Consider the following 12,785-nt stretch of genomic DNA (forward strand, 5'->3'; position numbering starts at 1 on the left):
CCCATGCTCACATCACTACAAAAACAGATCCAACTGGCCATAGGTCCACAAATCCATAGATTTAATAGTGATAACAGGGACACATGGGTGGTACAGTCAGTGAAGTGTCTGATTCTTGGTTTGGGCTCAGGTCGTGATCTCGGGGTCATGAGATTGAGCCCCACATTGGGCTCTACACTCACCATGGAGTCTACTTGAGATTCTCTCTCCCCTTGCCCCTCCTGCTTGTGCTCTCTTTTTCTCTTTCTAAAATAAATAAATCTTTTAAAAAGATGGTGATGATCAATGTTTTAGGTTTTATAATATTTATTGATCTGAGACTGATATAATGGGGTTTTCTGATTAATTTGGCCTATAATGACCTGAGACTGATAGAATAATGGGGTTTTCTGCTTAATTTGGCCTATAATCATGAATACTGGGTGGAGTTTCTTCCATTTGAATCATATAGATAAAAAACAAAGGGGATATGTCCCCACTTCACTCTGGCATCAGAAGAAAAGGGAGTTGATATTGAGATGATCCTCAGGTTCATAACCACTTGTGTTGGTACAGCATTGAAACACTCACCTATTTGTTGATAATGAGCCTTTTTCAAGTGGCCTGAAATCTTATGTCTGTTCTAGACAGATTGGCCACACTCAGTATCACTCTGATGTCTCTGAGATCTACAAGCTAAAGGGTTAAGGACTGGCCACAGCAGAGGGCTTCTAGAATTCTTCTTAGACTCCAAGATCAGCTCTCATGTGGCTGGCTTCACAACTCTGCCTTATTGGTTGTTTTATATATTTATTTGTCTGGGGAAAAAAGTTTCATCTTTAGGATAACGAGAACTTTTAATGGTAGTGTTTTAGGATTTAAATTTGATAGCAAATGTTAGACAACCAAATCATGAGTGGCTTAAACAACAAGGAGGCTTAATTTTGGTCACATAAAAACAGGTGGACAGCCCGGTGCTGGTTTGGCAGCTTCTTAGTAACTGGGAAACTCTAGGTTTTTCTTTTGTGTTGTTCTGCCATTTTTCATAACTGACTACAGCTTTGTGATATGAAATGTTTCTCAAGCCCAGTCATCATTTTGCCTTTCATACAGCATGAGATGGCTGAAGGGCATACTCCCATTCTTTAATGACATTTCCTAGACCTCCATATGTCTCCTAGAAGTTACATACACAATTCCCTTATATTTCATTGGTCAGAACTTAATCTGCGCATGTAGTTCTAAGAAACAAAGTCCATGCGATTATTCTAGAACCATGTGTCTAACAAAATAGTAAGATCTTATTGTTATAGAAAAAAACCCAGGTATAAGTAGACAATTGCTTCATAGTCTTCAACTCATCATGGGAAAAAGATCTTAGGAGGAACATCATTCTTCAAGAAATGTTTGATGGGCTATTGGAACCTTAGCAGAAAGGGGGAAAGAAGAAAGCAAGAAAGCAAAAAAACAAGCAAGCAAGAAAGAAAGCGAGAGATCAAGAGCTACTGAGATAGAGCAAGAGAGCCAGCAGGAAAAAGAAGAAAAAAAAAAAAAAAACCTTATTTTATATCTCAAACTGGTAATGAGGGACCATGTAGAAACCATGACTTTTATTCTGAAGAGAGAGGGTCTCTCTTCTAAACTCTATTTTCCATACCTCCATCCAATATAGGTGTTTTTCTTTCTGCTTGATCTCAACCACATATGGCACATGAAATACAAGCAGGAATTGTGTATGTTCAAAACTCTAACTCCTCTGGCTAATACTTGTCTCTCTCTTCTCTAAACTCTTAAAACACTTAGAGCTTATATGAAGCAATTAATTTACTGAACAAATATATATTGAGCATATGCTATAGGTAGAATGTTCATTTAGGAGCTAGGGAAACATTAGTGACCAAAAAAGTTACATTTTTTCAAGCATAGAAAAACTAAAAAATGAATAAGTAAATGATGGTTTGTGCTATACATTGGCAAAATAGAGGGAGGTATGGGAGACTGGGAGGACTGCGAGTTCTGGGAGTGGGGACTTGCAATTTTTAAGTAAGGTACCCCACTGAGAAGGTGGTATTTAAACAAATAAAGAAGGCAAGAGAATGAAGTACTAAGAAATCTGGGAGAAGAATCTTTTAGGCCTGGGAAGAAGAAGCTCAAATGTCTCGATGTGGAAGCATGCCCATCCCGTGAATAAATATCTATTAACTGGCCCTGCCAGAGTGTGTGCAAGTGGGAGATGAGGTCAGAGACTAACTACATCACAGAGTGCCTACTAGGCCATTTAAGACTTTGTATTTTACTCTGAATGAAATGTGAAGTCATTTAAAGATTTTTGAACAGAGAAGGAGCATGATCTGTACTAGGTTTTAGAAACATCATGCAGTTAGCAGGATTAAGATCAGACTTTGGAGAAATATGAGTAGAGGTAAGAAGAGCAACTTGGAATGTACTGCAATAATTTAAGACAATACTATATAGACATTATATATAGAGAGAAGATAATGCCAACAGTATAAACTGACAGGTTGGACATGGGGCGTGAAAGAAAAGGAGGAATCTAGAATGACATTAAGACATTTGAAGGATGGAGTTATGATTTGGCCAAGATGGTAAGGCGTAAGAAGCTTTTGGGCAAATTCCAGTAGTTCAGTCTGTTAGACATCCAAATGGAGGTGTTGAGTAGTTGTCTGGCTAAGTGGAACAGCCTGAGCTAGAAATGTAAATGTGGGGATCCTTAGCATATGGGTGGTATCTCTACCATGCTACTGTCTGAAATCACCAAGACACTGAGTGGGGGGTAGGAAAAAAAATAAAGAAAACCCATGGTTTGGGCATGAGGGGTGGATGGCATATTCAGTGTTTCCAGGTTGACAGGAATAAATGAAGTACCAAAGGAGAGTGATAATGAGCAGCTAATGAAGAAAGCTAAAAAAAAAAAAAAAAAAATGTAGTGTGATACTATGGAATCCAAGCAATGAAAGTGTTTCCAGGATGAGTGACGACCAACTGTGCTAAACACATGCTGACAGATCATAAGAGTTGAGGACTAATCATTGATCATGGATGTTAACTACATTGAGAGTCTCTGAGGATCTAAACAAGAAAAGTTTTAGTGGAAGAGTAGGGGCAAAAGCCTGGTTGGAGTGGGTTTAAAATAATATGGAAAGATACAAATTGAATACAAGGAATCGTTTCCTGAAATTTTGCTATCTGGGGGAACAGTTTGCTTTCTTTCCCAAGACACAATAAATAACAGCGTGTTTGAATCACGATGACAACACTATTGAAAGAGACAATTTGCTAATATAAGAATAAGTGTGGGAAATATCAGAAAGGGAGACAGAACATAAAGACTGCTAACTCTGGGAAACGAACTAGGGGTGGTAGAAGGGGAGGAGGGCGGGGGGTGGGAGTGAATGGGTGACGGGCACTGGGTGTTATTCTGTATGTTAGTAAATTGAACACCAATAAAAAAAAAAAAAAAAAAAAGAAAAGAAATATGTGAAAAGTGAAAAAAAAAAAAAAAATAAGAATAAGAGGAAATAAGTGCTGGAGCAGTAATCCTGATGGACCAGTTGGATCAGAGCATAAATAGTTGGCCCACAGTCACAAGATGGCAGAGGATTTGGGTGAGGAACTGGGAGGTCAGTGGCCTGGTGAAGATTTTGTAGGTGTTCCTTATGTCTTACCTTTAACTAGTTTCTCACTAAGTCACTGATATTATGTTTATCTGTTAAGATTATTTTTCCAGGCCAAAACCTGTCTTATGTATTTTTTTCAACACCTGTCTAGCCAAGATATGAGTAATTGTTTATTTAACTTTGATAAATAACATGGCAAATAGGCACTCCACTATTATCAGTGAATAATTATCTCTAAAACACTTGAGACCAGAACGGGCTCCTGTGATAAAATCTTAAGTGTGATATTTACTGACAAAAGATATCATCGATGAAGTAGATTTTACCCATAGGTTATTAAAGAATTGATAAAAACCAGTTTTAGTTTTTGAAGTTCTACTCTTCTTGGTTTAAATGTGGGTTTTCTTTCATTTTACTGTGAAATGTACTTCACATGGAAACATGAATAAAATAGATGTATCATAATGTGAACCACATATGATTAAGTAAATATAACATTGCCTTCCCTCAAATAAAGAAATGACATCATCATCCCCTTGGGAGACTCAGGTTCCCTTCTAGGACCATCTTGCCCGTCGAGGTAACTGCCATCCAGACTTATATTAAAATCATTTCCATTTTCTTCATGGTTCATCACCTACGTGTGTCCCTTTAAGTGATAGTGTTTATTTTTATCTGTCTTTGAGCTTATATGAATGGAGTCCTATCCCTTTGTGTGTGATTTGTTCTGGGGGTGAGCGAGTGTGCATGTGTGTTAAAAAATGTTAATATTTGGAGAATTTGACTGAAGGCTATTTGGGAAAGTTCTGATATTTCAACATTTCTGAAAGTCTGGAATTAAAAATTAAAAAATACAAAGCATCTTTAAGTGTGCATTTTCTATCCTGTTGCTGTGCCACCTCTGCCATCCATTAAGTGTATATATATGTATATATGGTCTATTGTTGAGCTGCCAAATACTTTTGCATTGATCTATATGTTTATCTCTGTGTAAATTCCACCTTATTTTAATTACTATAGCTTTAAAATGAGGTTTGATATTAGGAAGGGAAAGTTCTCCCACATGTCCTTCATTAAGAGTTCTTAATTATTTATGATCTGTTGCAATTTCATGTAAATTCGAAAATGTGCTCGTCAAGGTCTACCACAGGAAAAAAAATGGCATTTTTATTGGGATTGCATAAATCTGAAGATCAATTTCGAAGACCTGAACTATTTCCAATATTAAGGCAATTACCAAAGAGATAAGCAAAAACCCCTCACTTTAATTATGAATTTGCTCATTTTTCTTTTAGCTAGTTTTATTCTGTATTCATGCATGTTTGTAGCATAAAGCCATGTCATTTAGTCCACATACATCTGGAGTTGCGACATTTTTCTAATGAATTAAATCTTTAATCACTATGAAGTGACTCTTTAACTCAAAAAGTATCACTAGTATAAAATCCATTTCATTAATATCTGCTTTCAGCAAGAGATTTGGTCTCAACGACTTAGCCTATTACTAGAAACAGAAATCTACATTTAAATCTTAATCCATCTGCCAGGACTTGTTATATATGGTGTAAAACAGAGAGATAGTTTCATTATTTTCTAAGGGCAGACCAGTGGCTCAGTGCTTTTTCAGTGCTAATTGCTCTTTTCTAAGTAATTGGTCAGGTCATCTTGTCATATATCAAGAGTCCATATACCAGTGGGTTTATTTCTGTACTCTACTTGCTCTGCTGCTGAAACACTTGTCAGCACATAGCAGCACTGACAAGATATTAAGGAGTGACCGTGCCAAAATTTATGGGAAAGCTGGAACCGAGATAGCTACAAAGAAAAGTACCGTGATACGGTGCTGATGGGATTTACCTACACTGGCAAACCTGGTCTGGTAACTTTGGCAACCACAAGGGGGCAGGGAAGGGTGTTCACTGGGTCGGAAGTCCAGTCCCAAAGTCTTTCCAAGTTAGAAAGTCAGGTGGAACCTCCCACATCAATATAGGACTACCAAGATTCTAAGGTGGTTATTGGTAAGAAATAGAGAGAAGGGGTAGAAACAGATACATAATTACAGCTCATTTGCATGTTGTTAGACATCATCATGTAGAGTCAAGATGTATTTTGTTATTTTATAAGGACTTTTTTTTTTTTTAAGATTTTAAATTTATTTATTTCCTGAGAGACACACAGCTAAAAAGGCAGAGACACAGGCAGAGGGAGAAGCAGCTTCCTGCAAGAAGCCGGAAGTGGGACTTGATCCTGTACCCTGGGATCATGATCTGAGCCAAAGGCAGACACTCAACCACTGAGCCACCCAAGTGCCCCTTATAAAAACTATTATACTCTCTTTAGCTCCAAGCAATTGTCCACATACATAATCTCATCTCTTCTTCTTTTTTTTTTTCTTTCCAGCGACACTATTTCTCTCCATTCTGCAGTTAAGTGTAAGAGATTCACTTGAGGGTAAGAAATAGGTTTTCAATATTTCTAGTTGTAAATATTTTAGAATTTTTCATCCTGGTATATCTTAGATATGAATGTTTATTAGCTCTCTCATCTTTTTGTTACCCCAACTCCAATAGAATCTCCAGTTGAGAAAGCTTTGTTTTAGTCAAATCAAATTAATATTATGAGCTCTAAAAAAGCTACAACTGAATGCCAATTATAACAATATATTATTTTTACTTCTTAGCTAAGGGGAAAGAGTTAGTGACAGAACCTTGGAAATAAAATTATTTCTGTACATTGAAAGCAAATGAGTGAAACTGAATATGCTTATTTCATCCATAAAATTAGCCATGTAGCTTCTGAATGCTTGAGCCATGGAATGAAACACTCAATTTCTTAAAAAGAGGCTAAAATATTATACCTACTATATCAACCCCAAATCAAAATTCTGATAAATCATTATTGTCTTCATGCATAGATTCCCAAAGTTGTTCTCTCTGCTGGGATTCTACAGAAAACACCTAAAAAGTCATGGATATTTTAGCTTGCATATGAAATTAAATATATTATTGCTCTTCCACCCACATATTCATTGAATATTGTTTTACAGCTAAATTTTTAAGAAGAGAATATTAAAGTTAATGATTAAATCAAGTCCTCGATCGAGCTACCATCCCAATAAAATGGATTTTCTTTCACCACATGTGTGTCAGAGTTATTTGCCTAATCATATTTATTTTCTTGGTCTTCTCCCCCTGTTTTTTTTTTTTTAATCAGACACTGATATCATTTTAAGTTTTGTTTTGTTTTGTTTTTACATCTTGCCTTATTTTCTTAGGATATTCAGCTAGTGGTGGAGAAGAAAGAAAATAATGGGTGAAAGAGCTAAATGCTAGGCTGCCTTTCAAATCATACTTTCAAATATCCTGCAAATCCACATTTCCCTGCTCATCCTTTTTTTCTTGATCAATATTTCCTTCGTTTTTTATGACTCTCCATATGAACAGTATCTGCATGAATGTTTCTGTTTGCAGAAACTCACATAGATTTTGTTATATAAATTACACATTGTGCATACAAATGGATATCTTGTTTTTGTTCAAATATGCTTACATAAAGGTTTTCATGTAACAAAACAAAAAAAAGGAAATCGATTCTAAATTTGGCTCATTGCCTAATTTATTACTACTTTATTTTATTTGACACTCAGACACAAGTTTGTTTTCATGGCTCAGATAAAGAAACTGGACACCCAGTTCCCTTCTGTGGGAATTTGGTCTCATTTATGTGACACCACCCAGATTACCTCCACCCCTTCCTTACCACCGCCCCTATACTCACCTAAAGTGAGTTAAAATATTTATTGGGTTGTGAGAGTAAGGATTCTTTTTTCTAAAATTTCATATAAAATAATGGTGCAGTATTGGTCATGACCAACAGAGTCTAAGGCTCCTTTGTAACCACTAAATGTAGGAAAACCCACAAATTACTGTTGGAGAGGGGTTGGCCTTGAGTTCTGGCTTCAATGACCCTCTCCCTCTAAATTCAAATACCCTGCATCTGTGTAAATAAACATCTCTAGGTGTATGGTAAGGGAATATTTAGCACGAATATGTTTCATACAAAATTAGCAGCAAAGAAAAACTTTAGGCTTGTAATTACATAAAAAAATTTAAGCCGTTAGCATAATTAAGATGTTTCTTCCTTTTTCCCTTAAACAGGTAGGATATGATCCATCATTCTTTTGCGTGGATACTCTCATTGATTGAATTTCCAAAGTACTATTTTTTTTTCTTCCTTCCATGAAAGATGTATAATGATACTTGTATTCTGGCAAGAAGCTAAAGTCTAACATTAAATGTTTATTGGTTATAAACACTAAATTTAGCATTGAGTGTCTGCCAATGGGATCTAGGGGGAGGAAGCCAATGGATAAGCTTCTTACTTGGGAGATACTAGCTAAAAGTCTCATGGTTAGCTATAAGTAGAAAGGAAGTGAATTCAGACAAGATAAAGCCTGAGTCATTTGGCTCTAGAGAGCATGTCTTAGTTTTCACACTCATTTTCCCATTTTTGGTTGTTCCTTTTCTGTTCCTAGTTTCTGATATCAAAACTTCCTTTTGAAAGCAATGCTGAAAAGTCTAGCTTAGAGCTCTGTTAGGGAGGTAGTAACTCATGAAAGTATATATTCAGGGAGGTGCTCATGGATGTAGTCTAGTCTGTCATCTTGCTTTTGAATTCTTGGAAATCATTGTATCTTAACACATTTCATGTTTTGGAAGTGATGAAAAAAGTGACCTCGACTCAACTGGATCTTGGACATTATCTCCAGATAAGTCAGACACCCACTGCCTACAGGTTTATCTCATTCTTAATAGAAGGAATGGAAGTACATATTATCAGTTCATGTCACTAGAAGACTTCTGAGTAATAGTATCGGAGAGAGTATAAGTTTCCAAGGTGATAGAGAAAACTTCTAAACTGCATATATATCTTTCAGACTCATCTTGGACCACCAGTATGGTCAAAAGCCTTTTATGATTTCTTATCTCCAACGGAATCACAATAGAGGCCAGCCGCACAATGCTATAGAGGTCATCTGCCGTAGCCTTCTCATTTATAAGCGTGACAACGGAGTCACTTAGGTAAAGGTTGTGGGAGGATCAGAGTTGGCAGTAGATCAGAACTAAAACCCAATTCTTTTGACTCATCGGCCAGTGTTCCTTCACATTCATTAATTCTGTTTACAGATAGTCTCTCATGTTGTTTTTCATATCCCTCTACTTGTGTCCAAGACCCATCAAAACCTTGCCCCATCTAACCAATTAATTTCATTTTCTGTTAGTCTCACAACATGAACATTTCATCACCATCAAGCTGAACTCCTAGCTTCTATTTATCCCTTGCTAGAGGGACCAAATATCTCATTTTGGCCAGGACTGCTCTGGTTTTAGCACTGAAAAATCCGGTGGACCTTTTCAATTCCAAGCAAACTGGCTTAGTTGATCACTCCACCACATACACTTCTTGGGTACCATTGCTTTAATCTTCTTTTTTTTTTTCCTAAGATTTTATTTATTTATTCATAAGAGACACAGAAAGAGAGAGAGAGAGAGAGAGAGACAGAGACACAGGCAGAGAGAGAAGCAGGCTCCATTCAGGGAGACTGACGTGGGACTCGATCCCGGGTCTCCAGGATCACACCCTGGGCCAAAGGCAGTGCTAAATCGCTGAGCCACCCGGGCTGCCCACTTTAATCTTCCTGTCTGCAATTTTCTTCCCCCATTTCCAGATTTTCTGGATGATTGAAGAAAGCTCAAAACCCATTTCATTCAGGCAGCCTTCAATTCTCATCCTTACCTTTTTATGGTTCTTAAATTGTGCTTTACACAAGTAAACTTTTAATTAAAGGCTAGCTTGCCTTGCTTGAAGATTATTCAAGACACATCATCTCTCCTAGAGTCAAAAAGTAGACTATAACTTATTATGGAATAGATCAAAGAGATAAAATGAAGTTTGCTTCAGGGAAGTGCTGCTGTAAGGTAGGCACTGCCATAGGTACTTGGTCTCATTTATAGCATCAGACTCTGTAAGGTTGGTATTACTAAATCTATTTTACATTAATCCATTAAGTTGAACAGAGTATTTGACCAAAATTCAAACCCAGGCCTATCTGGCTCCTTCCACTACACCACACTTGCTGCGTAGCAAACACGTTGAATGTTTTTGAATGTCTCACAGCTATTAACAAAGCACAGAGCCTAAAGTACATTCTCAAGAAATCCTTGCTATTTTGTCCTGATTGCTTTTCTGTTTAAATCTACAAAGTCACGCTAATAGTGGCAGAGGAAGTAGGTTTACTAATTTATTTTTTGAAATAGTAAGTCAGAGAAAATGTGCCTTTCACCCACTTGAAGCAGAGTTGTATTTCATAGGCTGGTTAATAATCATCAATGAGTTCATTCTCTGTGTCTTATTCCTGGAGACTTAAGAATAAGGCCAAAATGATCAATGTCTTCTCTCTCTATCTATAATGTCTTGTCATAATTTTGACTTTCTCTGCCTTTCTTACTTTTTTCCTTTAAAAAAAAAAACTTTAGATCTACACTGCTCAGTAGAGTAGCCACTACCCCCAGCATGGCTCGTAAAAGTGAGACATTCTGTATGCATGGAATACACCCCAGATTTCAAAGATAGAATAAAAAATAAGAATGTAATATAGTCTGTTAGTGATTTTTAAAATATTGATTACATGTTTAAATGATGACATTTAGAACATATCGGGTTAAAGAAAACATTAAGATTTGATCTTGCCTGTTCCTTTTCACCTTTAAAAATTTTGGCTATCAGAAATTTTCAATTAGCAATAATCGCGCCTTGGATAAACCTCATTGGCTATGATACTGTCACTGCGCAAAGCTTGGCTATCAGAAATTTTAACATTACACATGCGGCTTGCATTTTGGATCTGTTGGGTATCATTACTATAGATGATTTCTGGAGACATAGGGTGATGAATATTTTTTATTCATTTTCCTTTGAGAAAATACCATGCTTTAATACAGTCGTTTAGAATTTTTCCCGATAAAATTATATATTTAAATATTATGTTAGGCTTTCAAATTAATAAATGTTAACGTACATCCCTAGATATGATGAGACAATGATTTTTTTTCCCGATAAGTAAATAACAGTAAAAGGGAAGTTACGTAAGTCACATGTATATAAGTGTGACAGTGAAATTTCAGTATTGTTTTTGAGGCATGCATCATGATATTCAAAGATACACACTTAATAAGCCTCTTCTTACTTTGGATTTCTATATGTTTGTCATGGAACTTAATTTTAATCAAACTGATAGTTGAGAAAAATAAACAAAAAAAATTCATAGTCACTCGGAAAACACAAGATACTTTTTTGGGAGGGCGCATAGTACACAGTGCAACTATTTTTTAAAATCTTTTCAGAGATGCCTGGGTGGCTCAGTGGTTGAACATCTGCCTTTGGCTCAGGGTGTGATCCCGGGGTCCTGGGATCGAGTCCTGCATCAGGCTCCCTGCATGGAGCCTGCTTCTCCCCTTTGCCTGTGTCTCTGCCTCTCTCTCTCTCTGTGTCTCTCATGAATGAATAAATTAAATCTAAAAAAAAAAAAAAGCTACCTTTACAGAGCTGGAATCTGTGATACTCAGATCTGACAAAGCTCTGAATCCTGTACAGCATTTTCTTATCAAAGGATGGCAGTAAATTGCTTCATTAAAGCTCTTACAGGAAGCAAAATGCTCCACCCTCTTGCAGCTGGTGTGATTTAGGAATTCCTAGTAAATGTACTAATTATTTCTAAATGATGGAGCTTTCCCCAGTTCCATTTCCAAATCCTAGCCAACAGATTGACAGAAGACCATAGGAGAGAGGTCTGTGGGTATAGGTTCAGGGCATGTGTGCACACACAAAAAGGAACAGGATCCCCTTTGGTCACTGAGTAAGTGCCTATGGTAGCCTGGGACTTCCTGGTCCAGGGAACTCGGCAGAGTAGCTCTTTTAATAACTGAGGGGGCCTGGAATTCAATAATGCAAACAACAGCCTATTTCACGAAGTTTCTCCATTTTTATGATTTCAATCTCTTGGTCAGAAGCCTCCAAGGAAAGTAAGGTTCCTTGATTTTACAAACAAAAGACAAAAAACGCTGAATGTTCCAGGTGTAGACTGGAGTCACCAAGGAAACGATGACTACTGGAATCATAAAATAATTCTTAGACATGTCTAAATATTCCTCATCAGCGGAGAGCCGGAGCAGGTGTGCAGGGAGGCGCACAGGTAGAAGAGAAGGTGGCCCAGCAGCCTTATCAGCAGGGTGGCATTTGGCATTTTCTGCAGGACCGTGGTCATGTCACTCGGGCTCTTTGATCTCAGAACAGCAGAGAAGCATTCATATTTGCTTTTCTCTTGCTCAGCACCTAAAAATGCCTCTCAGTACACTCATCAAATCATTGGTGATGATAACTTCCTGAGGATCAAACAGGCGAAGAGTATTTCGACAAATAAAAGTAATATTAACAAGACATCATGTTTATCCCTTTCAGGAAGTGGCTGATAGAGCGATGGAGATTTACCATGGGAATGAATAAAGCAGAATTTCTGATGAAAGTGTTGAGGGGCATTTGGCATCCACCAGTATCCATCAGGCAGTGAGCCTCTTGTGCAGGGGTGATGGTAAGCACAGACGTTTCCCGAGCACTTACTGTGTGACGGTCATGCCGCTTGGCCCTTTACCTGCACTCTTTTATTCAATTCTCATGATACACCTGGGATAAGGGGCAACGATCATCTCTATTTTAGAGATGAGAGAACTGGATCAGAATTCAAGGAACTGGCCCGAGGTCAACAGGTAGTAAGGTCAGAAGGTGTGTGAGCCAGCAAGAAGCGGTGCCACCTTGGCCATGCATCAGAACCATGGGGGCAGCTTATAGTAAATCACAGATGTGCAGGCCCCATCAGAGATCCTGACAGAGTGTCTGAGGTTGGGTCTGGTTATCTGATGAGTGGACAAGGTCCTCAAGGAATCTGATGTAAATGAGAACGTCAGAACAACCGATCTAACATCACAGCCCTCGGAGGCCAACTTCCCTGCCACTGACATTCTGCAGGAGACTGACGGCTCTTGAATCTGATTTAGTCTCTTAAAAGCTCCAGTGATTAATGTGGAAGCCTCCCCTTTTTGGCAACGTGTTCAG

The 12,785-nt window shown here is 37.6% G+C and overlaps 2 long non-coding RNA genes and 1 pseudogene across 9 annotated transcripts in view; 1 reads left to right on the forward strand and 2 right to left on the reverse strand.

Annotated features, from left to right (window-relative positions):
• Positions 1-12,785, reverse strand: part of LOC144286936 (uncharacterized) — a 571,272-nt gene that overhangs the window by 97,914 nt on the left and 460,573 nt on the right. The window lies entirely within an intron of this gene.
• LOC144286938 (uncharacterized) overlaps positions 1-12,785 on the forward strand; it is a 57,052-nt gene that overhangs the window by 33,862 nt on the left and 10,405 nt on the right. Inside the window, exons 4-5 of the long non-coding RNA XR_013354889.1 lie at positions 6,018-6,068; positions 12,135-12,264. This is a non-coding gene — a long non-coding RNA (uncharacterized LOC144286938). The remainder of the gene's footprint in view (positions 1-6,017; positions 6,069-12,134; positions 12,265-12,785) is intronic.
• LOC144287375 (U4 spliceosomal RNA) lies at positions 10,369-10,474 on the reverse strand (annotated as a pseudogene).

The sequence above is a fragment of the Canis aureus genome, chromosome 16 (genome assembly GCF_053574225.1).
Source record: "Canis aureus isolate CA01 chromosome 16, VMU_Caureus_v.1.0, whole genome shotgun sequence".
Lineage (NCBI taxonomy): Eukaryota > Metazoa > Chordata > Mammalia > Carnivora > Canidae > Canis > Canis aureus.